This window comes from Bufo gargarizans, chromosome 1 (assembly GCF_014858855.1).
Source record: "Bufo gargarizans isolate SCDJY-AF-19 chromosome 1, ASM1485885v1, whole genome shotgun sequence".
Taxonomy (NCBI): Eukaryota; Metazoa; Chordata; class Amphibia; order Anura; family Bufonidae; genus Bufo; species Bufo gargarizans.
In genome coordinates this window covers 152,638,544-152,665,201 of record NC_058080.1, presented here as the reverse complement: position 1 = coordinate 152,665,201, position 26,658 = coordinate 152,638,544, and positions in this window count along the sequence as shown.

Genomic DNA, 26,658 nt, shown 5'->3' with positions numbered 1-26,658 from the left:
GAGGCGGACACCAAAACACTGTCCGCCTGATGAAACTGAGCCAAACGGAAGTGAATGGGGGACGGATCCATTTTCTATTGTGCCAGAGAAAACGGATCCGTCCCCATTGACTTACATTGTGTGCCAGGACGGATCCGTTTTCTCTGGCACAATAGAAAACGGATCCGTCCCCCATTCACTTTCAATGGTATTCAAGATGGATCCGTTATGGTTATAGAAGACCTAATACAAATGGATCCGTTTATGACGGATGCATGCGGTTATATTATGGTAACAGAACCGTTTTTGCAGATCCATGACTGATCCGCAAAAAACACAAGTGTGAAAGTAGCCTTGGGCACGTAGTGTCCCTCTTCCTTCTATTCTAAAGTTGGGAGGTATGCTAAAGCACTGATGAAATGACACCTAATGTGCTGTTGTCACTATGGCATCACAAGTAGGCAGAGATGTCATGTGACTGCTCCCCTGGAGACGCTTTGCTGTGATGCATGCTGGGATTTTTAGTTTCACTTTGCAGTTGCTCCACCCACAAAGCCTCTCATTAATGGGAGCATGCTATGCCGAATGCTGTATAAAAATGATATATATACAGTATATCTGTCATGATACAAATTCCTCTTGGCTTTAGTTATTGTCTGGGGCACTTTATTGTTTTTTATACTTATGGTGGCCAACCCCTTTAAAGATCCGGACCTGAGCCTGCCGATTATAGACCCGACTCTGGGCTCGCTGAGCTGCCTCCATATGCTCCCTAACAAGAGGCAACACTGTCTCTATCCGATCTTGATCTAGGTAACGTACTCAATTACACTTTTATAGGGTTTGTTGTTGTTCCCACACCTTTTTGGCCACGTCCAAAAGACAGCAAGGGTGTCTGCCATATAGCAGTTTGAAGGGTCGAGAACCCAGTAGAGACCTGGGGTACCTCTCGCACTGCGAACATGAGAAAAGACAGAAGGAGGTCCCAGTCCTTCCCATCTTTAGACACTACCTTTTTCAACATATTTTTTATTGTTTGGTTAAACCGTTCTACCAGACCGTCCGTTTGCGGATGGTGAACGGACATCTGTAGTTGTTTTATGGGCAGCAACGTACAGAGTTCCCTCATCACCTTGGACATAAAATGGGTCCCTTGGTCTGTCAGAACCTCTTTAGGTAGTCCTACTCGGGAAAACATCTCCCATAACTCCTTAGCTATTAGCCGAGGTATGTCGCAGTGGCACCGCCTCCGGGTACCGAGTGGCATAGTCTAGAATGACCAAGATGTGTTGATGCCCTCTGGCGGACTTCGGTACTGGGCCTATGAGGTCCTTAGCTATTCGGTCAAACGGTACTTCGATAATCCTGAGAGGTACTAGGGGAATACGTAAATGTGGCTGGGGGCTAGTTATCTGGCAGGTCGGGCAAGACTTACAAATCTCTTCCACTTCTTTGAATATGCTGGGCCAGTAAAACCTCTGTAGAATACGATCCTGAGTTTTCTGCAGTCACAGAGCGTGTTGGTGGGCTAGATCTAACACAAGCTTGTGATGAGCCTTGTGGACCACCAACTTTTCAATAGGCTCACCCCGTAGTTGATTTACCCGATACATCATATCCTGATGAACCACAAAACGGGAAAACACTGACTTTCCCCGCATCCTCCACCAATTGTTGGGTTTCGCTCTGGTAGATAGGGTAAGCAGGTGCAGTACAGATGCAAAATACAAGTTCTTAACTCAAATTGTCAGTATTTATTCACACTTGAGGCAATTGCACAAAACAGCACGTAACTTTGCAGTCTTGGTGTTAATTCACACACAATGGAAAGTTCATATAACACAAGTCACTTTGCTGCCAGTTCTGCCTCCAGTAGTCCACAGCAGGCTTTAGGGGGCCTGTTTCCCCAGCATGCGGCTTTCAGCCCTCCAGCACGGCACAAGGCCTCAGATCCCCAAAACAGAGACATCTCTGCTTAGCCTACTTGCCTATTTAAGGAGAGCCAGGTGCTGCCAAAACCCGGACGGCACTTAAACTCCGGTCCGGTACTTGACCTCACCTGGCTGCAAACCAGCCCAGCCGTACATGCTGAGAGGAAAATACCTGCCTTCCCAGACACAACCCCTCACTGTGTCACACCTCTAATACCGCATTAAATGTTTTAATTAAAGGGGCTGTTTGATTTCTTCAAATAATATTGATTTGTACCATAAACTTCATACAAGCCAGTTACTAAGGTATTGTTATTAACCATACTGTTTCCTTTGATGGCAGCCTTTTTTTCTACATCCTATTTTATGGTTGTTTCCATTGGTAATGACCAGCCACCAATCCATCAGTGGTGTTAGTACTTGAACACTAGATGAAAGAACGATGGCTCATGTGTGCTCCCATGGTCCTGGCCACAAAAGATGCCTGCTCTTTATCCTCTAGTGTGAAGGCACTACCAGCACTGATGGATAGCAGGGTGTTGTTTATACCTTGGAAATGAGCAATGTATAATGGTTTATAATAACCATACAGCATAGGAAGCAATAGAGCTACTAACAGTCTCTTAGTAATCTGCGTGTATAAACTTTATCATGTAGAAATTTTAAATTGTATACGGTATCCAGTCCCTTTAATTAGAAAAGTGTGCTGAAGTATTACTCATTTGTCTTTTTTTTTTTTTTTAGGTCATATTGTCAGGATGACAAGTGTACATAGCAAACCATGGATGTCCTTGAAATCACAGAAATGGATAGAAATATTATAATGTTTAAATGTAGGATTGTAATGTTTTTATGTTATGTTATGAAAAGTCTCATACAATGTTTTTGTGTAAAAAAAACTACTTATGTTGAATAATTACTGTAGGCAATAAAGCAATAAAGGATTTACTGTAAAGAACATTATTTATAATATAAGAAAAATAAAATAAATATGGATTTTACTTCAGCCTTTTCACCATACAAATATATTACAATATAAAACACAAATTAAATAAAATTATAAATCAAACAGCTCCCTTGTAAAAGGGCCTTGTCCATGCCTTGGAGGCGGAACAATTTCCCCTGGTGGGCCAAAAGAAGGATGGGGCCCCAAAATAACTGGACGCCCATAATAAGGCCTATCTTGACTAAACAAAGGCTGGGAAAAACCTGCCTGACTTTGCCCTTGACTAGCTGTACTGGGGCCTGGTTGGGGGTGTCTATCTCCAGCCAGTGCGCAATGTTTAAGTTGGTTGACGCATTTCACCAACTCAAACGGATCCATGTTGTTGTCCATAACGGTGATGACCGATGTCACCACACTAGCAAATATTGTTTGCTTATCATTGGGATATTTTTCTAATATGGGAGCAAAGGCTTTTAGAAGGCGCTCCTCCTTTAAGCCTCCTTTTTTTTCTGGAGATACTCGAGCACATGGTGGTCTATATGTACACAAGTATCTCCAGACTCTGCTTGCTGTTGCCACCCACCACTTTTCACCCATGGCCTAGCCTGGAGTGGCTCTGGATGGGACATTTTCTTGTGGCTCCGGATTGGCGGCCTCTTCAGTTTTCTCCTGGCGTTGGGGCTACTGGGCTGGAATTCCTTGTCCCTTGGACAAATAGGCTGCTGGGGAGTGGGGCCCGGCTGGCTCATCTGGATTTGAGGAGGACTTGCCGGCAGCCTCAGGAGGAAGGTTGTCCACAGTACTAAAAGAAGAATGAGAAAGGTTTAAAGAGCGTCAAAATACACAAAAATAGAGGATTACATAATGTACATTGCATTGCATATACACACATGCTCCCAATTACATTGCATTATACAATAATAAAAACACATTTTCACTTACCTCCTTAGCTCCAGAACTGGAGCAAGAACTGTGCAGTGTATAGGTATGTTTTTTTTTTTTAAGTGCACTGTCCCCACTGTGGCCCTTTAATAGCATTTGTTCCGTGCGGTACTGGTCACGGCAGGACTGCCAACGTGTCTTCACTTTGCTAACTGTAAAATTAAAATAACATACACTACCGTATTTTTCGCACCATAAGACGCACCATAAAATGCCCATGCGTCTTATGGGGCGAAAGCTGCCATTTTATATCGTAGTCTGCGATGCTGGATGTATTTCTGGAGTGTAATAATATTATAGGTTATAGCCACTAGAGATGGGTCGTTGATCCAGGGAGTTATTCTGATTGCCTAATTGGAGTTGAGAAGAAAATGTATTCCCTTAAAATAAGGAAAATTGGCTTCTTCCTGTTGGGGTTGTTGCCTTCCCCTGGATCAACACCCCCAGCTCCACATTGTATATAGTATTCTACCCCCAGCCCCACACAGTGTATAGCATAGCACCTCCAGCTCCTAACATTATATAGTATAGCACCGCTAGCCCCACACAGTATATAGTATAACTCCCACAGTCCCTAATAGTATTTAGTGTGACACCTCTTGCCCCTCATAATACTGTTTATAGTATAACACCTTCAGTCTCACACACTATATAGTATTACACTCCCAGCCCCACATATATAGTATAACGCCTCCAACCCCACACAATACAAAGCAGCCGATCTAAAATTGACTCTGATAACACATGTCACAGTGTTGTCTTGTGCCATCTTGTGACAAACGCCATTGAAATACAATGAAAGTTAGTTAACCTCTTTGTGCCATTTTTAACTTAACGCATTAAGTTTAGCTCGGCTGCATCTGTATATAGTATAACATTTCTGTCAGGAAAAGTGGAAAAATCCAGCTTGAAGATGAAAAAAATCGTAACTTTATTTGCGGTATTAAAATCGTTGACATACAGGACAAGTTCAGTAACGCGTTTCAGACCATACAGATAGCGCTCCTTCCTCATGACACATTAAACTTCTGAGAAAAACACACCTTATGAGCTGTTCACACAGCTGACCATGCAATAAATCGATCACATTATCGTGGAAAACAGCACGCATGGCGCAATCAAACCATCTGACCAGCTTGAATATAACAGCAATAGAATATAACATAAAAACGCATATATTGATGAACATCCTAAACAGATGTACATCAGCCCCCTGCGGCTGAACTTGTCTGGTGTACCCCAGAGGATTTTGAGCCTGTGATTCCTGATTTTGTTGGCCAACCAGGAATCCAGATTCCCACAGAGGGCTTAACTGAATATGACTATTTTAGTCTTTTTTTTCAGTGACCACTTTGTGAATCTGATGGTGGAGCAAACAAACTTGTACGCCCAACAGTTCATTGCTCAACACCCAGGCTCCTTTTTGGCTAGGGCCGGTGGCTGGACTCTGGTCAGTGCAGCCGAGATGAGGACATTTTGGGGCCTCGTGCTGCACATAGGCCTAGTCAAAAAACCCAGTGTCAGGCTGTACTGGAGTGGGGACGTCCTCTACCAGACCCCACTTTACAGTACGGCCATGACACACTCCCGTTTTGAGGCCATTCGGAAATGCCTGCATTATGCAGATAATGCAGCATGTCCCCGCCAAGGTGATCCTGCCTATGGCCGCCTGTACAAAATCAGGCCGGTCATCGATCACTTTGGGGCCAAATTTTTGGAGACCTATGTACCTGGAAGGGAGGTCGCGGTTGATTAGTCTCTCATTGCTTTCAAAGGGAGACTCATTTTCCGCCAGTATGTTCCCTCTAAGCGGGCGAGGTATGGCGTGAAGCTGTACAAACTTTGTGATAGTACCTCAGGGTACACTTACAAGTTTCGTATGTATGAGGGGTGAGATTCCCATATTCAACCTTCAGAATATCCCCCCACTCTGTGTGTTAGCAGGAAACTTGTGTGGGACCTTATGCACCCACTGCTAGATAAGGGTTACCACCTGAATGTGGATAACTTATACTAGTATCCCCTTGTTCCAGTCTCTCGCCATCAGATCCACGTTCGCTTGTGGGACCGTGTGGAAAAATAAACACGGCCTCCCTACCCACCCCCTCCAGGAACCTATCCCTAGGGTTGAGACCAGTGCCATTACCAGTGTAAACCTGTTGCTGGTCAGATATAAGGACAAGAGGGATGTCCTTGTACTGTCCACAATTAACGGTAACGGCATCACCCCTGTCCCTGTGTGAGGTACTGTGCAACGGTCGTCAAGCCCGATTGTATCGTCGACTACGATCAGTATATGGGAGGAGTTAATCTCTCTGATCAAATCCTCAAGTCATATAACACCATGCGCAAAACCCGGGCATGGTACAAAAATGTTGCGGTCTACTTGGTACAGGTTGCCTTGTACAACTCTTTTGTGCTGTCTCGGAGCGCTGGCAACACAGGGAAAATCTTCCAGTTCTATGAGGCAGTCCTCAAGGTCCTGATCTTTTCTGACCGGGAAAGAGCAGGCCGGAGTACCTCGGGAACTGGAGGCGCCCAGATCATCCCTGGCCAACACTTTCCAGGTGTGGTCCCCCATACTGGAAATAAGGGACGGTCCCAAAAAAAAGTGCAGACAGTGTCAAAGGAGGGGGATACGGAAGGACACCACCACTCAGTGTGACACGTGCCCCGATCATCCGGGCCTCTGCATTGACGGTTGCTTCAGGGAGTACCACACTTCCATGGAGTACTAAATTTATAATTCCCTTCCCCAATTTTTATTCTATTTAGCCACTAACAATCGCCCAGAAAATAAAAAATGAAAAAATGCAGATAATGCAGCATGTCCCCGCCAAGGTGATCCTGCCTATGGCCGCCTGTACAAAATCAGGCCGGTCATCGATCACTTTGGGGCCAAATTTTTGGAGACCTATGTACCTGGAAGGGAGGTCGCGGTTGATTAGTCTCTCATTGCTTTCAAAGGGAGACTCATTTTCCGCCAGTATGTTCCCTCTAAGCGGGCGAGGTATGGCGTGAAGCTGTACAAACTTTGTGATAGTACCTCAGGGTACACTTACAAGTTTCTTAAGTATGAGGGGTGAGATTCCCATATTCAACCTTCAGAATATCCCCCCACTCTGTGTGTTAGCAGGAAACTTGTGTGGGACCTTATGCACCCACTGCTAGATAAGGGTTACCACCTGTATATGGATAACTTATACTAGTATCCCCTTGTTCCAGTCTCTCGCCATCAGATCCACGTTCGCTTGTGGGACCGTGTGGAAAAATAAACACGGCCTCCCTACCCACCCCCTCCAGGAACCTATCCCTAGGGTTGAGACCAGTGCCATTACCAGTGTAAACCTGTTGCTGGTCAGATATAAGGACAAGAGGGATGTCCTTGTACTGTCCACAATTAACGGTAACGGCATCACCCCTGTCCCTGTGTGAGGTACTGTGCAACGGTCGTCAAGCCCGATTGTATCGTCGACTACGATCAGTATATGGGAGGAGTTAATCTCTCTGATCAAATCCTCAAGTCATATAACACCATGCGCAAAACCCGGGCATGGTACAAAAATGTTGCGGTCTACTTGGTACAGGTTGCCTTGTACAACTCTTTTGTGCTGTCTCGGAGCGCTGGCAACACAGGGAAAATCTTCCAGTTCTATGAGGCAGTCCTCAAGGTCCTGATCTTTTCTGACCGGGAAAGAGCAGGCCGGAGTACCTCGGGAACTGGAGGCGCCCAGATCATCCCTGGCCAACACTTTCCAGGTGTGGTCCCCCATACTGGAAATAAGGGACGGTCCCAAAAAAAAGTGCAGACAGTGTCAAAGGAGGGGGATACGGAAGGACACCACCACTCAGTGTGACACGTGCCCCGATTATCCGGGCCTCTGCATTGACGGTTGCTTCAGGGAGTACCACACTTCCATGGAGTACTAAATTTATAATTCCCTTCCCCAATTTTTATTCTATTTAGCCACTAACAATCGCCCAGAAAATAAAAAATGAAAAAAAAAATATGGCTCTCATGACCTAACCCCTCAGATGGCTTTTTTTTAATACCGTTTTTATTTTATTTTTTGACTGTGTTCATCTGAGGGGTTAGGTCATGTGTTATTTTTTTAGAGCAGATTCTTACGGACGCGGCAATACCTAATATGTCTAGTTTTTAAAATGTATTTAGGTTTTAAACTATAATATCCTTTTTTAAACAAACAAAATAAATGTTAGTATCTCCATAGGCTCTATATTACATTTTTGTGAGGCAAGGTTACAAAAAAATTGAAATTCTGAAATTTCATCTCCATTTGCAATAAATATTGAGTTTATATTGAGTTTTGTTTGGCTGTTAACCCTTGCTTTGTTACTGGAAAAAATGGATAAAAAAAAAAAAATTGCCAAAAAATTGAAATTCTGAAATGTCATCTCCATTTGCCAATAACTCTTGTGGAACACCTAAAGGGTTAACAAAGTTTGTAAAAATCAGTTTTGAATACCTTGATGGGTGTAGTTTACAAAATGGGGTCACTTTTGTGGAGTTTCTACTCTAGGGGTGCATCAGGGGTGCTTCAAATGGGACATGGTGTAAATAAACCAGTTTAGCAAAATCTGCCTTCCAGAAACCATATGGTGTTCCTTTCCTTCTGCGCCCTGCCGTGTGCTTGTACAGTAGTTTACAACCACATATGGGGTGTTTCTATAAACTACAGAATCAAGGCCATAAATATTGAGATTTGTTTGGCTGTTAACCCTTGCTTTGTTATTGGAAAAAATGGATAAAAATGAAAAAATTTGCCAAAAAAATTGAATTCTGAAATTTCATCTCCATTTGAAAATAACTCTTGTGGAACACCTAAAGAGTTAATAACATTTAGAAAATAAAGTTTTGAATACCTTGAGGGGTGTAGTTTCCAAAATAGGGTTTTGGGGTGGTTTTTATTATGTAAGCCTCACAATGTGACTTCAGACCTGAACTGGTCTTAAAAAGTGGGTGTTGGAAAATTTTTGAAACGTCCCCAAAAAATCTAATAGCATTCCCAAAATGATCAGAACATGAAATAGACACATGGGGAATGTAAATTTATAGCTATTTTTGGGGGTATTACTATGTATTTTAGAAGTAAAGAAATTGAAACTTGGAAATTTGCAAATTTTTTAAAATTTGGGGTAAATTTTGTATTTCTTTATAAATAAAAATGTTTTTATTTTACTCCATTCTACCAGTGTCATAAAGTACAACATGTGACGAAAAAACTATCTCAGAATAGCCTGGATAAGTAAAAGTGTTTTAACGTTATTCACACATAAAGTGACACTGGTCAGATTTGCAAAAAATGGCCTGGTCCTTAAAGGGACACTGACAGGCAAAATCAGCATATTTAGTTATATATATGACATTACAGGTCTTATACAGTCTATTCAAAGCATCTAAGTATCCCCCCTGTCCACCTTATAAATACCGAAAAATAATGTTTTACAACCTGCCTGTCTCGTCACCAATCTGCCCAAGGGGCAGCGTTTCATCTCAAAATGCACCCAGCCAGCTGCTCCCAACTGCCGTTCTGAAGCCCCGCCCAGCTCATCAATATTCACTTCGCTGGGCGGCGGCTACAACTCTCCCCAGTCACGATCCTGCGTATGGGCAATTGAATCCTCCTGGCATTGTTCACGTCTAATCTTCTGCGCTTGCACCCGGCCGTTTTACATGGGTCTGTACGCAGGCGCGATGTAACCACAGCCGGGCGCAAGCGCAGAAGATTAGACGTGAACGATGCCAGGAGGATTCAATTGCCCATGCGCAGGATCGTGACTGGGGAGAGTTGTAGCCGCCGCCCAGCGAAGTGAATATTGATGAGCTGGGCGGGGCTTCAGAACGGTAGTTGGGAGCGGCTGGCTAGGCGCATTTTGAGATGAAACGCCGCCCCTTGGGCAGATTGGTGACGAGACAGGCAGGTTGTAAAACTTTATTTTTCGGTATAAGGTGGACAGGGGGGATACTTAGATGCTTTGAATAGACTGTATAAGACCTGTAATGTCATATATATAACTAATTATGCTGATTTTGCCTGTCAGTGTCCCTTTAAGGTGAAAATTAGCCCGGTCCCTAAGGGGTTAATCAGGAGTACTTTAAATGATGGCACATGTATGCTGACTCCTAATTGACTTGATTTTTGAATGTTATTGCTTAATTCTGAACACAGCTACATCCCCAGTTATAAGAAGGTGTGCACACTTATGCAACCACATTATTTTAGTTTATTTTGTTTTCCTCCCTCCACCTAAAAGATTTCAGTTTGTTTTTTCAATTGAGTGGTACAGTATATAGGTCACATTAAAGGTGGAAAAAGTTCTGAAATTATTTATCTTTGTCTCATTTTTTTTACAGCACAGAAACCTGACATTTTAACAGGGGTGTGTAGACATTTTATATCCACTGTATATGTAAGTGGCTCAGCCCACTTCCCAGATGCCTCAGTGTCAAGGTCCTTGTGAGGATAGCACATGGCTTGGAAGTCTCTTGAGTCATTCTCTACATCTAAGCTCAAGGTAGCATCGCTGGTATGTCACATAGCCACATTACTGCCTGTTTGTTATGTACTTTGCATATCCTTTTCCTCTCTTCTATAGCAGCTTACAGTTAGCAGCTAGGGACCATGCTTGTTATGCAAATAGGAAACATACTCTAGTTTAGATATGCATCTGGGTTTGTATGTGCATCCGTTCACCTTTTCTGCGTCGCACAAAGACGCGGTGGTTGGAACCAAAGATCTCAAATTTGGACTCATCAGACCAAAGCACAGATTTCCACTGGTCTAATGTCCATTCCTTGGGTTCTTTAGCCCAAACAAGTCTCTTCTGCTTGTTGCCTGTCCTTAGCAGTGGTTTCCTAGCAGATATTCTACCATGAAGGCCTGATTCACACAGTCTCCTCTTAACAGTTGTTCTAGACATGTGTCTGCTGCTAGAACTCTGTGTGGCATTGACCTGGTCTCTAATCTGAGCTGCTGTTAACCTGCGATTTCTGAGGCTGGTGACTCGGATGAACTTATCCTCCGCAGCAGAGGTGACTCTTGGTCTTCCTTTCCTGGGGCGGTCCGCATGTGATCCAGTTTCTTTGTAGCGCTTGATGGCTTTTGTGACTGCACTTGGGGACACTTTCAAAGTTTTCCCAATTTTTCGGACTGACTGACCTTAATTTCTTAAAGTAATGATGGCCACTCGTTTTTCTTTGCTTAGCTGCTTTTTTCTTGCCATAATACAAATTCTAACAGTCTATTCAGTAGGACTATCAGCTGTGTATCCACCTGACTTCTCCACAACGCAACTGATGGTCCCAACCCCATTTATAAGGCAAGAAATCCCACCTATTAAACCTGACAGGGCACAGTTGTTTCACACTTTTTTGTTATGTATATAATTACATATGTGTTAATTCATAGTTTTGATGCCTTCAGTGTGAATCTACAATTTTCATAGTCATGAAAATAAAGAAAACTCTTTGAATGAGGTGTGTCCAAACTTTTGGTCTGTACTGTATATATATACACATACATACACAATACAATTAGAAGGTCACACATTTTGTTATGTGGTGGCATTCTGCTAAAGTATAAAATAAAATAAAGTTTTTCCCCATCAATCTGCACTTGATACCCCATGATGACAAAGTGAAAATAGAATGATCGAAATCTTTGCTAATTAATTGAAAATTAAAATGTAAAATATTGCATTGACATAAGCATTAAGTACCCTTCAAGCACCTTTGGCAGAAATTAAAGCCTCCCGTCTTCTTGGGTATGATGCTAAAAGTTTTGCCCAGGATTTGTGAATTTTTTGCCATTCTTCTCTACAGAACATCTAAAGTTGTCAGGTTGGATGGGCACCTGTCAGTGGACAGCCATTTTTAAGTCTATCCAGAGATGTTTGATTGGGTTCAAGTCAGAGCTCTGGCTGGGCCACTCAAGGACATACACAGAGTTGTCCATAAGCCACTTCTGTGTTGTCTTGACTATGTGCTTATGTTGTTGGAAGGTGAATCCTCTGAAGTTGAATCTGACACCTCTAGATCAGACCAGAGCACTCTAGATCAGATTTTTTTAAATTAAAATATCTCTGTACTTTGCTCTGTTCAGCTTTCCTTCAATCCTAACCACTCTTCCTATCCAAACCACTGAAAAACACCACCACAGCTTGATGTTGCCCCCATCATGCTTCGATGTAGGGATGGTATTGGGAAGGTGATGAGCAGCAGCTAGTTTCCTTCAGAGACAACGCTTAGAATTGAAGCTACAAAAGTTCATTCTTAGTTTAATTTTCTTTTTATCAGACCAGAGAATTTTTTTTCTCTCAGAGTCCTTTTACAAACTTCAGACAGGCTTTCATGTATTTTTTACCGAGGAGAGGCATCTTTCTGGCTACTCTGCCATAAAGTCCATATGAGAGGAGTACTGCAGTGATAATTGACCTTCTGGAAGTTTCTCCCATCTACACACAGGATATTTGATGCTCAGCCAGAGTGACCACTGGTTCTTGGTCATCTCTCTTATAGCTAAACCTCAGTGTTTGATCACTATACAGGGATCTGGACTTCTCTGCAGGGAAGTAACCAGCCTGCTACCTCTTGGAGTAGTCCAGGTGAAAGCTGACCACATAGGAGTTAGAGACATTGGTGTAATGCACTGAGGAATCAAAAACTCATAGTCAGCAAAAGACTGAGATCATGACAGGCAGAGTTCATGCAAATGTTACAGTAAATAGGCACAGTTACAGTAAATAGGCACAGGTCGAGTCAGGAAACAATGGGTCAGAATTCAGTAAACAGGCAGAGGCCAGTACATGGGCACACAACAGGAACAGACACCTTAGCAAGGAACTAACATGCTAGGAATCTAATTGTTCAGGAAATGAATGAGAAAAACAGCACAGCATATATAGCAGAAGCTGTTTAGCAATTGGAAACAGTCTAGCAGCAGCACATAGAGGACGGTTAACCCTTGCAGTACTCCATAATGAAGTGAGGACACTGGCGCCCAAACTGAGGCAGACACAGGGTGAGTGGATCAGTGCTTGTGCCTTTCCAAAGTAGCGGGGCAGTGGCGGGCATGGACCGCAGACATAACAGATCCATTCTGTACTGCATTCGAAATTGGACGTCATATTCCAAGCCTAGGGCAGTAAACAGTGTCTACACAAACATCAGAAGGCGTTAGCATGACAATGGGCTATGACATTCAGATACGGTCATTCCATTTACTTCATGCCACTGCTCTCAAAGGCTATAATGGTGCACTGCAAGATGGCAATAGTGTGAGATTGTGGAACAGCTCTTCTGTCTGATGTTTGTGCCTAATTGTATTTAAACTGGTATTTGGAATTTTGGGCACTAGAGGCCACTGTTTTGCAGCTACAACCAGCACACTCTGGGATTTGCATATGTAAAGCAGGTGATGCAGTTTGTGTCACATCGGGGAGTGGGGAAAACTCCCCACCGTGCAAAGGCAGAGACTGCAATGCCAGATAGGAAGGAACGGTGAGCAGGTCACCACCTAGCGCAACCCTGAACTCACCTTAGACTCCTACCACATGAGCCTCCTCAGAAGGTAAGGGGGCTCATGCTCACCAACCTTTAACCCTGCAATCCCTACAAAGCCCTAGGCCTAATGACCACCCATTTATCCAATACCACAGATCAATGGTGTCTCAAATGGCCCAGTGGCAAGCAGGATAGAATGCCATGGGCTAAACAGTACGGCAGGTAAGTTGCACAGTAACATAACTATGCAATCCTCACTTACCTGCCTGTAGCCATGATGGAAGGTGGCTCCAAGCTGGAAAAGCCCACAGGCAAGTCTTCACTTAAACCCCTATGGGAAAGCATGCCCCTTGCGGAGCCTCATACAACAATCAAACCTCCAAGCAAAACCTGCACCATAAGTACATACACCAGATGGGGGGGAATGACAGAAACACACTGGAGGGGACAACAGACAAAGCAAGAAATAAAATATAAAAAATAAGGATAGCTCACACAGACAGTATCATTCAGCCCAGGAGCAGAGCTCCACAGCAAGCTGACAAACAAACCAAACTGACACTCAGGCTCCACCACACCAACATATAGGAGGCCTAAGGTCACACCCACCACACCTACCAAGCACACCTTAACCCCATGCACACCAAAGCAGGGAAAGGAAACATCCTAAAAGGGAAAGCGCACACACATGCATAAAAACAAGTTGCCACCGGTAACCAGCATGCGCGGCGAAAATGTCGCGGCACACACCGAGGCAGTGACAGTGTGCTTCTGAGTGAACCAGGAATAGAGATGTCCCGAACTATTCGCCGGCGAACAGTTCCCGGCGAACATCGCATATGCCCAAGTGCATTTAGCTTGGCACTCCTCAGGCAATCATTAATAAGCTCATTGATAGCATGCGAAAGTGTGGAAGTTGGTGTATTTCTGCACGTGTCACTCATACTCAATATTGAATAAGCTGAGATGTTTTGAACATTTTGATTCTATTTTTATAATTTTCATACAATAACATGTCTATCGATCCTATGATTTCCATAATTCCACAACTTTTCCTTCTTGGTGTTGCAGTTCAGTATTGAGGAGTGTATATATATATATATATATATATATATATATATTGTATTCTGATCTTTGTGACAGTAAAACAGAGGATTTATTATAATTAACACAAAATCTTTGACCTTTGACATTAAAATAATATGATGTTAAATAGGCAGACATTCATTTTAATGTGACCTTTAAGCTGATAATCCAGATGGGCACAAACCGTTCTCAAAGTGGATCCAACAAATCAGTATAATTATACCTTGCTCAATTATGCTCTGAAAACTGGGCCTAAGTATGCATCAAAGTTTATAATACATGATATTGCGCATAGCCATTTATAAATTTTTGGACCAACATAATGTATAGTCTGTGTTTAACTTGTGTATACTGTATACTAATAACAAATTAGAATTGGAACATGTAGATGGCAAAAACACTGTTTTGATATATCAAAATATTTATCATTATTTACATGCGTGTGAAGTTATTTTCTCTTTTCACAGACTTCAATAGCTGAACTAATTGAGCTGATTAATTATTTATTCTTTTTATTTTATTGTACTTTATTTTATTTTTATTGTTCTTTGGGTGTAAGTTTATTTTTTTTTTACACAACTGTAAGCATTGTACTCAAGTGAACTGGCAAATTTACCTATAAAAAGATTGGGTTAAAGTGAAAAGTGTGACATTTTCCTCTAAAACTCAAGGCATCTGGAACAAAGCAATCACTTGGCTCCTGTGTTCCCAGAAGATGATAGCGACTTTTGTGTGTGAGCGTCCACAAGTACAGAATAAATTTGTGGGGAAAAAATAGAAAAAGCTCCCTGAGCAGATATTCAGTTTTCATGAAAACCAAGAGAGAACTGGAGTTTCTTCCCTTCAGTACACAGGGGAAGAAGGATTTACAAAAAGGTACAGCACAATGCCTGGCTGATGTAGAATACAAATGTAACCTTGTTATTCAATCTTTTCAGATAGCATGGCTGCTGAGAAATGCCTTGGACACAGAAATAAGGACGTAGAATGATACAGGTACAGAAAGGGAGCATACAGTACTATAATTATTATTTGTACATATGAAAAATATACCAGCATTTCTTCAGTTCATTTTATTGGATACATTAGATCTGTAGATAAATAGATGGTAGATAGATACCATGGTGCTTGAAAGTTTGTGAATGCTTCAGAATTTTCTATATTTCTGCATAAATTTGACTTTAAAACTACATTTGAATTTAAAATTATATCAGCTTTTCACACAAGTCCTAAAAATAGATAAAAATAATCAAATCAAACAAATGAGTCAAAAACATTAGACTTGATCATTTATTTATTGATGGAAATTATCCAACTTTATATGTCTGTGAATGGCAAAAGTATGTGAACTTTTATAACTAGTAGATCATTTGTAGCTTAAATTAGCATCACATGTTTTCAATCAAGGGGATGGCAATCAGGTGTGAGTAGTGTGATTTATCAAGGTTTTAAGAGTTTCTCAAACTTTGAAGGTATCCTGAAGTGCAGTCATGAAAAAAATCAAACACTATGATGAACTTGGCTCTCACAAGGGTCACTCCAAGAAAGGAAGACCAAGAGTTACCTCTGCTTAAGCTGATCAATTTATTATAGTTACCAGCTTCTGAAACCACAAATTAACAGCTCCTCAAATTAAAGCCTACATAATTGGTTTTGATAGATCTAGTAGCAGACACATCCCAATCAATATCAACTGTTACTAGGAAAATGCGAGAATCAGGCCTTTATGGTTGAATTACTGCAAAGAAGCCACTACTAAGGAACAACAAGAAGAAGGTAAACACAAGGAATGGCCATTAAACCAGCAGACATCTGTACTTTGATTTGATGAGTCAAAATTTAAGATTTTTTGTTCTAACTACCTTGTCTATGTAAGACACAAAAAAGTGATCAGTTGGTTTCTACATGTGTGATTCCCACCGTGAAACATGAATGAGGAGATGTTATTGTGCTTTACAGGTGACACTGTTAGTGATTTATTCAAAATTCAAGGCACATTTAACCATCATGGCTTCCATAGCATTATGCAGCGGCATGCCATCCCATCTGGTTTTCACTTTTTGGGGCAATCATTTGTTTTTGAAAAGGAAAATCACACCAAACACACCTACTATGCAGGCTATGTAAGGGCTTTTTTGACCAAGAAAAAGAGTGGTGGATTGCTGTCAGATGACATGGCTTCCACAGTCACCAGACCATAAACCAGTCGAGATGGTTTAGGATGAGTTGGAGTACAGAGTGAAGGAAAAGCAGTGCTTAGCATCTCTGGAAACTCCTTTAAGACTGTTTGAAAACCTTTCTCAGTGATAACCTTATGAAGCTTATGGAGAGTATCCCAAGGGAGTGAAAAGATATCCTCAAATCAAAAGAAAGTGGCAGGGGTGCATCAACCGTGAGATAAACTAATCCTCTTGCCTCAAATGATACTCTGCTAGGACTGCAGGAGGAAGCAATTTAGCCTCCAGCCATGCACTCCTTCATAGTGTTGGGCGCGAATATTCGAATAGCGAATATAAATCATGAATATCGGCACTTCGAGAATTCGCGAATATTTAGAATATAGTGATATATATTTGTAATTTTAAATATTCTAGATTTCTTTTTCATCAGTAACCTCCCTTCTTGTTTGTGGGCCAATGAGAAGAATGCAATGCATTTGTATGAGCTTAGCAACATCCCTAGCAACCAATAGGAAAGTTGCCTACCTCTTATTATATAAGAACCTCCCTAGCAACCAATAGGAAAGTTACCTACCCCTTATTATATAAGAACCTCCCTAGCAGCCCTTGTATGCAGTATTTTGCAGATCTGAGAGAGACAGCAGTGTTATTGCTATGCTCTGTGCTTTCCTGTGTCATTACATTAGATATTTAGTTAGTTAGCTTATATATATAATACAGATAGTTAGTGGGAGATAGTCAGTGTAGGTTAGATAGTGAAATAGTGTAGCTGATAGGTTCTGCTATCCACAAGAATTAATGGAAAATAGAGATAAAATTTCAAAATTTCACTTTTTTGGCTGATTTTCCATTTGAATCCATTTTTTCCAGTTACAAAGCAAGGGTTAACAGCCAAACAAAACTCAATATTCATGGCCCTGATTCTTTAGTTTACAGAAACACCCCATATGTGGTCGTAAACTGCTGTACGGGCACATGGCAGGGCGCAGAAGAAAATGAATGCCAAACGGTTTTTGGAAGGCAGATTTTGCTGGACTGTTTTTTTTTTGACACCATGTCCCATTTGAAGCCCCCCTGACGCACCCCTAGAGTAGAAACTCCATAAAAGTGACCCCATCTAAGAAACTACACCCCTCAAGGTATTCAAAACTGATTTTACAAACTTTGTTAACCCTTTAGGTGTTCCACAAGAATTAATGGAAAATAGAGATACAATTTCAAAATTTCACTTTTTGGGCAAATTTTTTATTTTTATATTTTGTTTCCAGTTTCAAAGCAAGGGTTAAAAGCCAAAAAAACTCAATATTTATGGCCCTGATTCTGTCGTTTACAGAAACACCCCATATGTGGTCGTAAACTGCTGTATGGGCACATGGCAGGGCGCAGAAGGAAATAAATCCCATACGGTTTTTGGAAGGCAGATTTTGCTGGACTGTTTTTTTTACACCATGTTCCATTTGAAGCCCCCCTGAGTAGAAACTCTGAAAAAGTGACCCCATTTTAGAAACTACGGGATAGGGTGGCAGTTTTGTTGGTACTATTTTGGGGTACATATGATTTTTAGTTTCTTTATATTACACTGTTTGGGAGGCAAGGTAACAAAAAATATCTGTTTTGGCACCGTTTTTATTTTTTGTTATTTACAAAAATTATCTGACAGGTTAGATCATGTGGTATTTTTATAGAGCAGGTTGTCACGGACGCGACAATACCAAATATTTGTTTCAATTTTACATAACAAAGCATTTATTTTTAAATGATTCTTTAGTGTCTCAACATTCTGAAAGCCATAGTTTTATTAATTTTTTGGGCGACTGTCTCGTGTAGGGGCTATTTTTTTTCGGGATGAGATGACGGTTTGATTGGCATTATTTTGGGGTGCGTATGACTTTTTGATCGCTTGCTATTACACTTTTTGTGATGTAAGGTGACAAAAAATTGCTTTTTGCACACAGTTTTTTTAAATGGTATTTACCTGAGGAGTTAGGTCATGTGGTATTTTTACAGAGCCGGTCATTACAGATGTGGCAATACCTAATATGGCTACTTTTTTTATTTATTTACGTTTTACACAAAAATATCACTTTTGAAACAAAAAAAAAATAATGTTTTAGTGTCTCCATATTCTGAGAGCCATAGTTTTTTCAGTTTTTGGGCGATTATCCTAGGTAGGGTCTCATTTTTTTCAGGATGAGATGACTGTTTAATTGGCACTATTTTGGGGTGTGTATGACTTTTTGATCGCTTGCTATTACACTTTTTGTGATGTAAGGTGACAAAAAATGGCTTTTTTTTTACATCGTTTTTATTTTTAAAAAATTACGCTGTTCATCTGAGGGGTTAGGTCATGTGATATTTTTAGAGATCAGGTTCTTACAGATGTGGCGATACCTAATATGTATACTTTTTTTATTTATTTAAGTTTTACACAATACCAACATTTTTTTAAACAAAAAAATATGATGTTTTCGTGTCTCTATATTCTGAGCCATAGTTTTTGTATTTTTGAGGGATGAGATGATGGTTAGATTGGCTCTATTTTGGGGGGCATACGGCTTTTTGATCACTTGGTGTTGCACTTTTTGTGATGTAAGGTGACAAAAATTGCTTTTTTGCCACTGTTTTTATATATTTTTTAAAGATATTTATCGGACAGGGTGAATCATGTGATATATTTATATAGCCGGTCATTACGGACGTGGCGATACCTAATATGTGTGTTTTGGGATTTTTTTCCAGTTTTTTTTTTATTATAAAATAAGGGAAAGGTTTTTTTTTTTTTCTTTTTTTACTTTATTAATTTTATTTCTTTATTAATTTTATAAAAAACATTTTTTTAACTTTTTTTTCTTTACTTTATTTCTGATGTTTACTTTTGGGGGTCTGATCCCCTCTGCAATGCTTTACAATACATCTGTATTGTAATGCATTGCCTGTCAGTGCATGACACTCATACACTAACAGGTTGCCTAGGAGACCCAGCCTGATCCCCTCGGCTGCTGTAAAAGGCAGTTCCCGATGCCGTGCAAGGCATTGGGCAGCCTCTGCACGGCATCGGGCTGCCTTCTGAGACATCGAGTCCCCGCCACAGCAGCGCGGGGAACTCGATGGGCTCATTCAAACACAAACCCCTTCTATGCCGCGGTCAGCGGCATAGAAGGGGTTAATCCGCAGCGATCACAGATACGGGGGTGGGGGGGTCACAGGACCCCCCTTGGCATTGACCCAGGGTGCCTGCTGATTGATTTCAGCAGGCACCCAGTTCCGATCCCCGCCCGCCGCGCACCCGTGATCGAAAATACACAGGACGTACCTGTACACCCTGTGTCCTTAAGTACCGTGACATCAGGGCGTACAGGTCCACCCTGTGTCTGTAACAGGTTAAGCTGCATTAATGCAATTCCTTTTAATTTGCATTGCTGAAATAATTGGACTTTTGCACAATTTAATTTTTCTAGTTTCACCTGTAGTACCTTCATGTTCTATACACAGGGTATGATCTTCAGTATCTGCTGTTATTCTGATTATAAGGAACCTGCAAAATACTTATCCTGTCATGTATACTGGGTGTATATACAGGTCCTTCTCAAAAAATTAGCATATTGTGATAAAGTTCATTATTTTCTGTAATGTACTGATAAACATTAGACTTTCATATATTTTAGATTCATTACACACCAACTGAAGTAGTTCAAGCCTTTTATTGTTTTAATATTAATGATTTTGGCATACAGCTCATGAAAACCCCAAATTCCTATCTCAAAAAATTAGCATATCATGAAAAGGTTCTCTAAACGAGCTATTAACCTAATCATCTGAATCAACTAATTAACTCTAAACACCTGCAAAAGATTCCTGAGGCTTTTAAAAACTCCCAGCCTTGTTCATTACTCAAAACCGCAATCATGGGTAAGACTGCCGACCTGACTGCTGTCCAGAAGGCCATCAGTGACACCCTCAAGCAAGAGGGTAAGACACAGAAAGAAATTTCTGAACGAATAGGCTGTTCCCAGAGTGCTGTATCAAGGCGCCTCAGTGGGAAGTCTGTGGGAAGGAAAAAGTGTGGCAGAAAACGCTGCACAACGAGAAGAGGTGACCGGACCCTGAGGAAGATTGTGGAGAAGGACCGATTCCAGACCTTGGGGGACCTGCAGAAGCAGTGGACTGAGTGTGGAGTAGAAACATCCAGAGCCACCGTGTACAGGCGTGTGCAGGAAATGGGCTACAGGTGCCGCATTCCCCAGAAACAGCGGCAGAAGCGCCTGACCTGGGCTACAGAGAAGCAGCACTGGACTGTTGCTCAGTGGTCCAAAGTACTTTTTTCGGAGGAAAGCAAATTTTGCATGTCATTCGTAAATTAAGGTGCCAGAGTCTGGAGGAAGACTGGGGAGAGGGAAATGCCAAAATGCCTGAAGTCCAGTGTCAAGTACCCACAGTCAGTGATGGTCTGGGGTGCCATGTCAGCTGCTGGTGTTGGTCCACTGTGTTTTATCAAGGGCAGGGTCAATGCAGCTAGCTATCAGGAGATTTTGGAGCACTTCATGCTTCCATCTGCTGAAAAGCTTTATGGAGATGAAGATTTCATTTTTCAGCACAACCTGGCACCTGCTCACAGTGCCAAAACCACTGGTAAATGGTTTACTGACCATGGTATTACTGTGCTCAATTGGCCTGCCAACTCTCCTGACCTGAACCCCATAGAGAATCTGTGGGATATTGGGAAGAGAAAGTTGAGAGACGCAAGACCCAACACTCTGGATGAGCTTAAGGCCGCTATCGAAGCATCCTGGGCCTCCATAACACCTCAGCAGTGCCACAGGCTGATTGCCTCCATGCCACGCCGCATTGAAGCAGTCATTTCTGCAAAAGGATTCCCGACCAAGTATTGAGTGCATAACTGAACATAATTATTTGAAGGTTGACTTTTTTTGTATTAAAAACACTTTTCTTTTATTGGTCGGATGAAATATGCTAATTTTTTGAGATAGGAAATTTGGGTTTTCATGAGCTGTATGCCAAAATCATCAATATTTAAACAATAAAAGGCTTGAACTACTTCAGTTGGTGTGTAATGAATCTAAAATATATGAAAGTCTAATGTTTATCAGTACATTACAGAAAATAATGAACTTTATCACAATATGCTAATTTTTTTAGAAGGACCTGTATATGGACACTGCACAGTACCACTTCTCCTGTACCGTATACTGGGTATAATACTCAGTATCTGCTCTTATTCTGTATATATGGCCACTGCACAGTACCACTTCTCCGGGACCTAAACTGAAAAATTTGGTCGCCAAATTTAAAATACATATAATTATAATTAAAAAAAGACATGGAGGAGAATACAGCACCACATACCTCTTACATCCAGTGACATCTCCTGTCATGTAGACCTTCTCTTGCCTCTTCTCCTGCATTTGACCCAGACCGCCATGGCAAATTCATCTCTACACAGTTTGTAATACAGACAAATTAGATTTCTCCATTTTTCCATCAACCTCCCCATCCTGGTGTCCCCACAGTGTCATCCTGCTGCCACTTCCAATACTGTGCCCGTTGTGCTCCCCAGTGTCCCAGGTACTATACTGCTGAAAAAATAGTGACCCTAATAGACATAATTCGGGTAATTTACCAAACTGGTATAAAGTAGAACTGGATTTCCAAAAGAGCTATTGGCTGCTATGGGCAACAGAGCCAGTTCTAGTTTACACCAGTTTGATAAATTACCCCAAATGTCCCTATAGTGTCCAAAGCAGCTATTATATCCCCTAGAGTGCCCCCAGTAATAATAACACCCTATATTGTGCTCCCGGCAATAATCCCTGTATAGTGTCCCCAAAAATAGTAGAATATCCTATACAGTGCCTCCCCAATAGCAATGCTACCATATAGTAATGCCCCCCACACTGCCCCCACATAGTAATCACTTCATAGTAATTTTCCCCACACAGTAATTTTCCCCACACTGCCCCCACATAGTAATTTTCCCCACACTGTCCCATATAGTAATTTCCCCTACACTGCCCCTATATAGTAATTTCCCCCACACTGCCCTATATAGTAATATGCCCAAACATAGTAATTTCCCCCACACTGCCCCAACACAGTAGTTTCCCCCACACAGTAATTTCCCCCAAATAGTAGTTTCCATCACACTGCCCCCACATAGTAATTCCCCACACACTTCCCCCCATATAGTAATTTCTCCCACATAGCAATTTCACCCACACTGCCCCCACACAGTAGTTTCCCCCACACTGCCCCACATAGTAATTTGCCTCCACACTGCCCCCACATAGTAATTTGCCCCCACACTGCCCCATATAGTAATTTGCCCCCACACTGCCCCATATAGTAATTTGCCCGCACATAGTAATTTAAACCCACAAAGCCCCAACACAGTAGTTTCCCCCACACTGCCCCACATAGTAATTTGCCCCCACACTGCCCCCACATAGTAATTTGCCCCCACACTGCCCCACATAGTAATTTACCCCGACATAGTAGTCCGTCTTATAATAATTTGGCCCCACACAGCCCACACATAGTAATCCTTCCATAATAATATTCCCCCACATAGTAATTTTCCCCATACAGAAGCCCCAATATAGTAATTTCCCCGATGTACTCGATGTCTCTTAATTTGTCCTCCTGTGTATCCCCACCCCACATGTCCCCCAAAGTAGGCACATGAAATAAAAAAATAAAAACTGAAAAAAATTAAAAGCTAAATACTCACCTATGTCCAGGGCCAGGCGCTTGCTCGCAGAGGAAGGCGGGATGAGTCAGGCCTGAAGCCTATGGCGGTGATCAGCAGACGGCGGCAGGGCAGGGAACTATGCACTCCCGTGCACCCGCTGAAGTATGTTGGCGTTCGGGTTGGCGTTGGTCCCTATTGTAATCCGCCATTGCTTCACAGTAACATTTCTCTTTTCCTGTATACTGGGTTTAACCCTCAATGTCTGCTTTTATTCTGTATATACCAGCACTGTATGTGAGATATATATATATACACTCACCTAAAGAATTATTAGGAACACCATACTAATACGGTGTTGGACCCCCTTTTGCCTTCAGAACTGCCTTAATTCTACGTGGCATTATTCAACAAGGTGCTGACAGCATTCTTTAGAAATGTTGGCCCATATTGATAGGATAGCATCTTGCAGTTGATGGAGATTTGAGGGATGCACATCCAGGGCACGAAGCTCCCGTTCCACAACATCCCAAAGATGCTCTATTGGGTTGAGATCTGGTATCTTAGTACAGTGAACTCATGTCATGTTCAAGAAACCAATTTGAAATGATTCGAGCTTTGTGACATGGTGCATTATCCTGCTGGAAGTAGCCATCAGAGGATGGGTACATGGTGGTCATGAAGGGATGGACATGGTCAGAAACAATGCTCCGGTAGCCCGTGGCATTTAAACGATGGCGAATTGGCACTAAGGGGCCTAAAGTGTGCCCAGAAAACATCCCCCACACCATTACACCACCACCACCAGCCTGCTCAGTGATAACAAGGCATGATGGATACATGTTCTCATTCTGTTTACGCCAAATTCGGACTCTACCATTTGAATGTCTCAACAGAAATCGAGACTCATCAGACCAGGCAACATTTTTCCAGTCTTCAATTTTGGTGAGCTCGTGCAAATTGTAGCCTCTTTTTCCTATTTGTAGTGGAGATGAGTGGTACCCGGTGGGGTCTTCTGCTGTTGTAGCCCATCCGCCTCAAGGTTGTGCGTGTTGTGGCTTCACAAATGCTTTGCTGCATACCCCGGTTGTAACGAGTGGTTATTTCAGTCAACGTTGCCTTTCTATAAGCTTGAATCAGTCGGCCCATTCTCCTCTGACCTCTAGCATCAACAAGGCATTTTCGCCCACAGGAATGCCGCATACTGGATGTTTTTCCCTTTTCACACCATTCTTTGTAAACTCTAGAAATGGTTCTGTGTGAAAATCCCAGTAACTGAGCAGATTGTGAAATACTCAGACCGGCCCATCTGGCACCAACAACCATGCCACGCTCAAAATTGCTTAAATCACCTTTCTTTCCCATTCTGACATTCAGTTTGGAGTTCAGGAGATTGTCTTGACCAGGACCACAACCCTAGTCACAACAATAGACAATCACAGTCTGCCTAAACTAATAACACACAAATAATTAAATGTTACCATGTTTTTATTGAACACACCATGTAAACATTTACAGTGCAGGTGGAAAAAGTATGTGAACCCCTACACTAATGACATCTCCAAGAGCTAATTGGAGTGAGATGTCAGCCAACTGGAGTCCAATCAATGAGATGAGATTGGAGGTGTTGGTTACAGCTGCCCTATAAAACACACACACCAGTTCTGGGTTTGCTTTTCACATGCTGCCTCGCACAAAAGAGGTCTCAGAAGACCGACGATTAAGAATTGTTGACTTACATAAAGCTGGAAAGGGTTATAAAAGTATCTCCAAAAGCCTTGCTGGTCATCAGTCCACGGTAAGACAAATTGTCTTTAAATGGAGAAAGTTCTGCACTGCTGCTACTCTCCCTAGGAGTGTCCGTCCTGTAAATCTGACTGCAAGAGCACAGCACAGACTGCTCAATGAGGTGAAGAAGATTCCTAGAGTGTCAGCTAAAGACTTACAAAAGTATCTAGCATATGCTAACATCCCTGTTAGCAACTCTACGATACGTAAAACACTAAACAAGAATGGATTTCATGGGAGGATAACAGAGAGGAAGCCACTGCTGCAAAAAAAACCATTGCTGCACGTTTACAGTTTGCACAACAGCACCTGCCATGTTCCACAGCAGTACTAGCAAAATATTTTGTAGACAGATGAAACCAAAGTTGAGTTGTTTAGAAGAAACACACAACACTATGTGTGGAGAAAAAGAGGCACAGCACACCAACATCAAAACCTCATCCCAACTGTGAAGTATGGTGGTGGGGGCCTGGACGGATTGCTATCATCGAAGGAAAAATGAATTCCCAAGTTTATCAAGACATTTTGCAGGAGAACGTAAGGCTATCTGTCAACCAGCTGAAGCTCAACAGGACAACGACCCAAAGCATAAAAGTAAATCAACAACAGAATGGCTTAAACAGAAGAAAATACGCTTTCTGGAGTGGCCCAGTCAGAGTCCTGACCTCAACCGGATTGAGATGCTGTGGCATGACCTCAAGAAAGTGATTCACACCAGACATCCCAAGAATATTGCTGAACTGAAATGAGGAATGGTCAAGAATTACTCCTGACCGTTGTGCACGTCTGATCTGCAACTACAGGAAACGTTTGGTTGAAGTTATTGCTGCAAAAGGAGGTTCAACCAGTTATTAAATCCAAGGGTTCACATACTTTTTCCACCTGCACTGTGAATGTTTACTGTGTGTGTTCAATAAAAACATGGTAACATTTAATTCTTTGTGTGTTATTAGTTCCGCTCAGCAGGCGGACACCCGAACGCTGCTTGCAAACGGATCCATCCAGACTTACAATGTAAGTCAATAAGGACAGATGCGTTTGAATTTGACACTATATGGCTACATTTTCAAATGGATACGTCCCCCATCGACTTTCAATGTAAAGTCTGGACGAATCCGTCTGAAGCTACTTTCACACTTAGAATTTTTTCTACAATATAATGCAGACGGATCCGTTCTGAACGGCTACAAGAACTAGGATTAAAGCCTATTAGAGGAAAAGGTAGGCCAGGGAGACATTACTCCCGTGCCCTGTCGCAGCATTCAACTGTATTGCTGTCCTGAATACAGCGATGCAGTTGAATATGTAGAGATGAGCGTTTCCACAATGAAAGCGCTCATTGTCCGTTGCCCTCCGGTTCACCTCCTCTAGACGCTACCTGGTGCTGCCTGAGACAATCGCCTCACCCCACCTCATTGGTGGTGCACCCCTGCTTACGAACTATGGGGGTCATTTATCAAACTGGTGTAAAATAGAACTGGCTTAGTTGCCCATAGCAACCAATCAGATTCCACCTTTTATTTTTGACAGCTCCTTTGGAAAATGAAAGGAGGAATCTGATTGGTTGTTATGGGCAACTA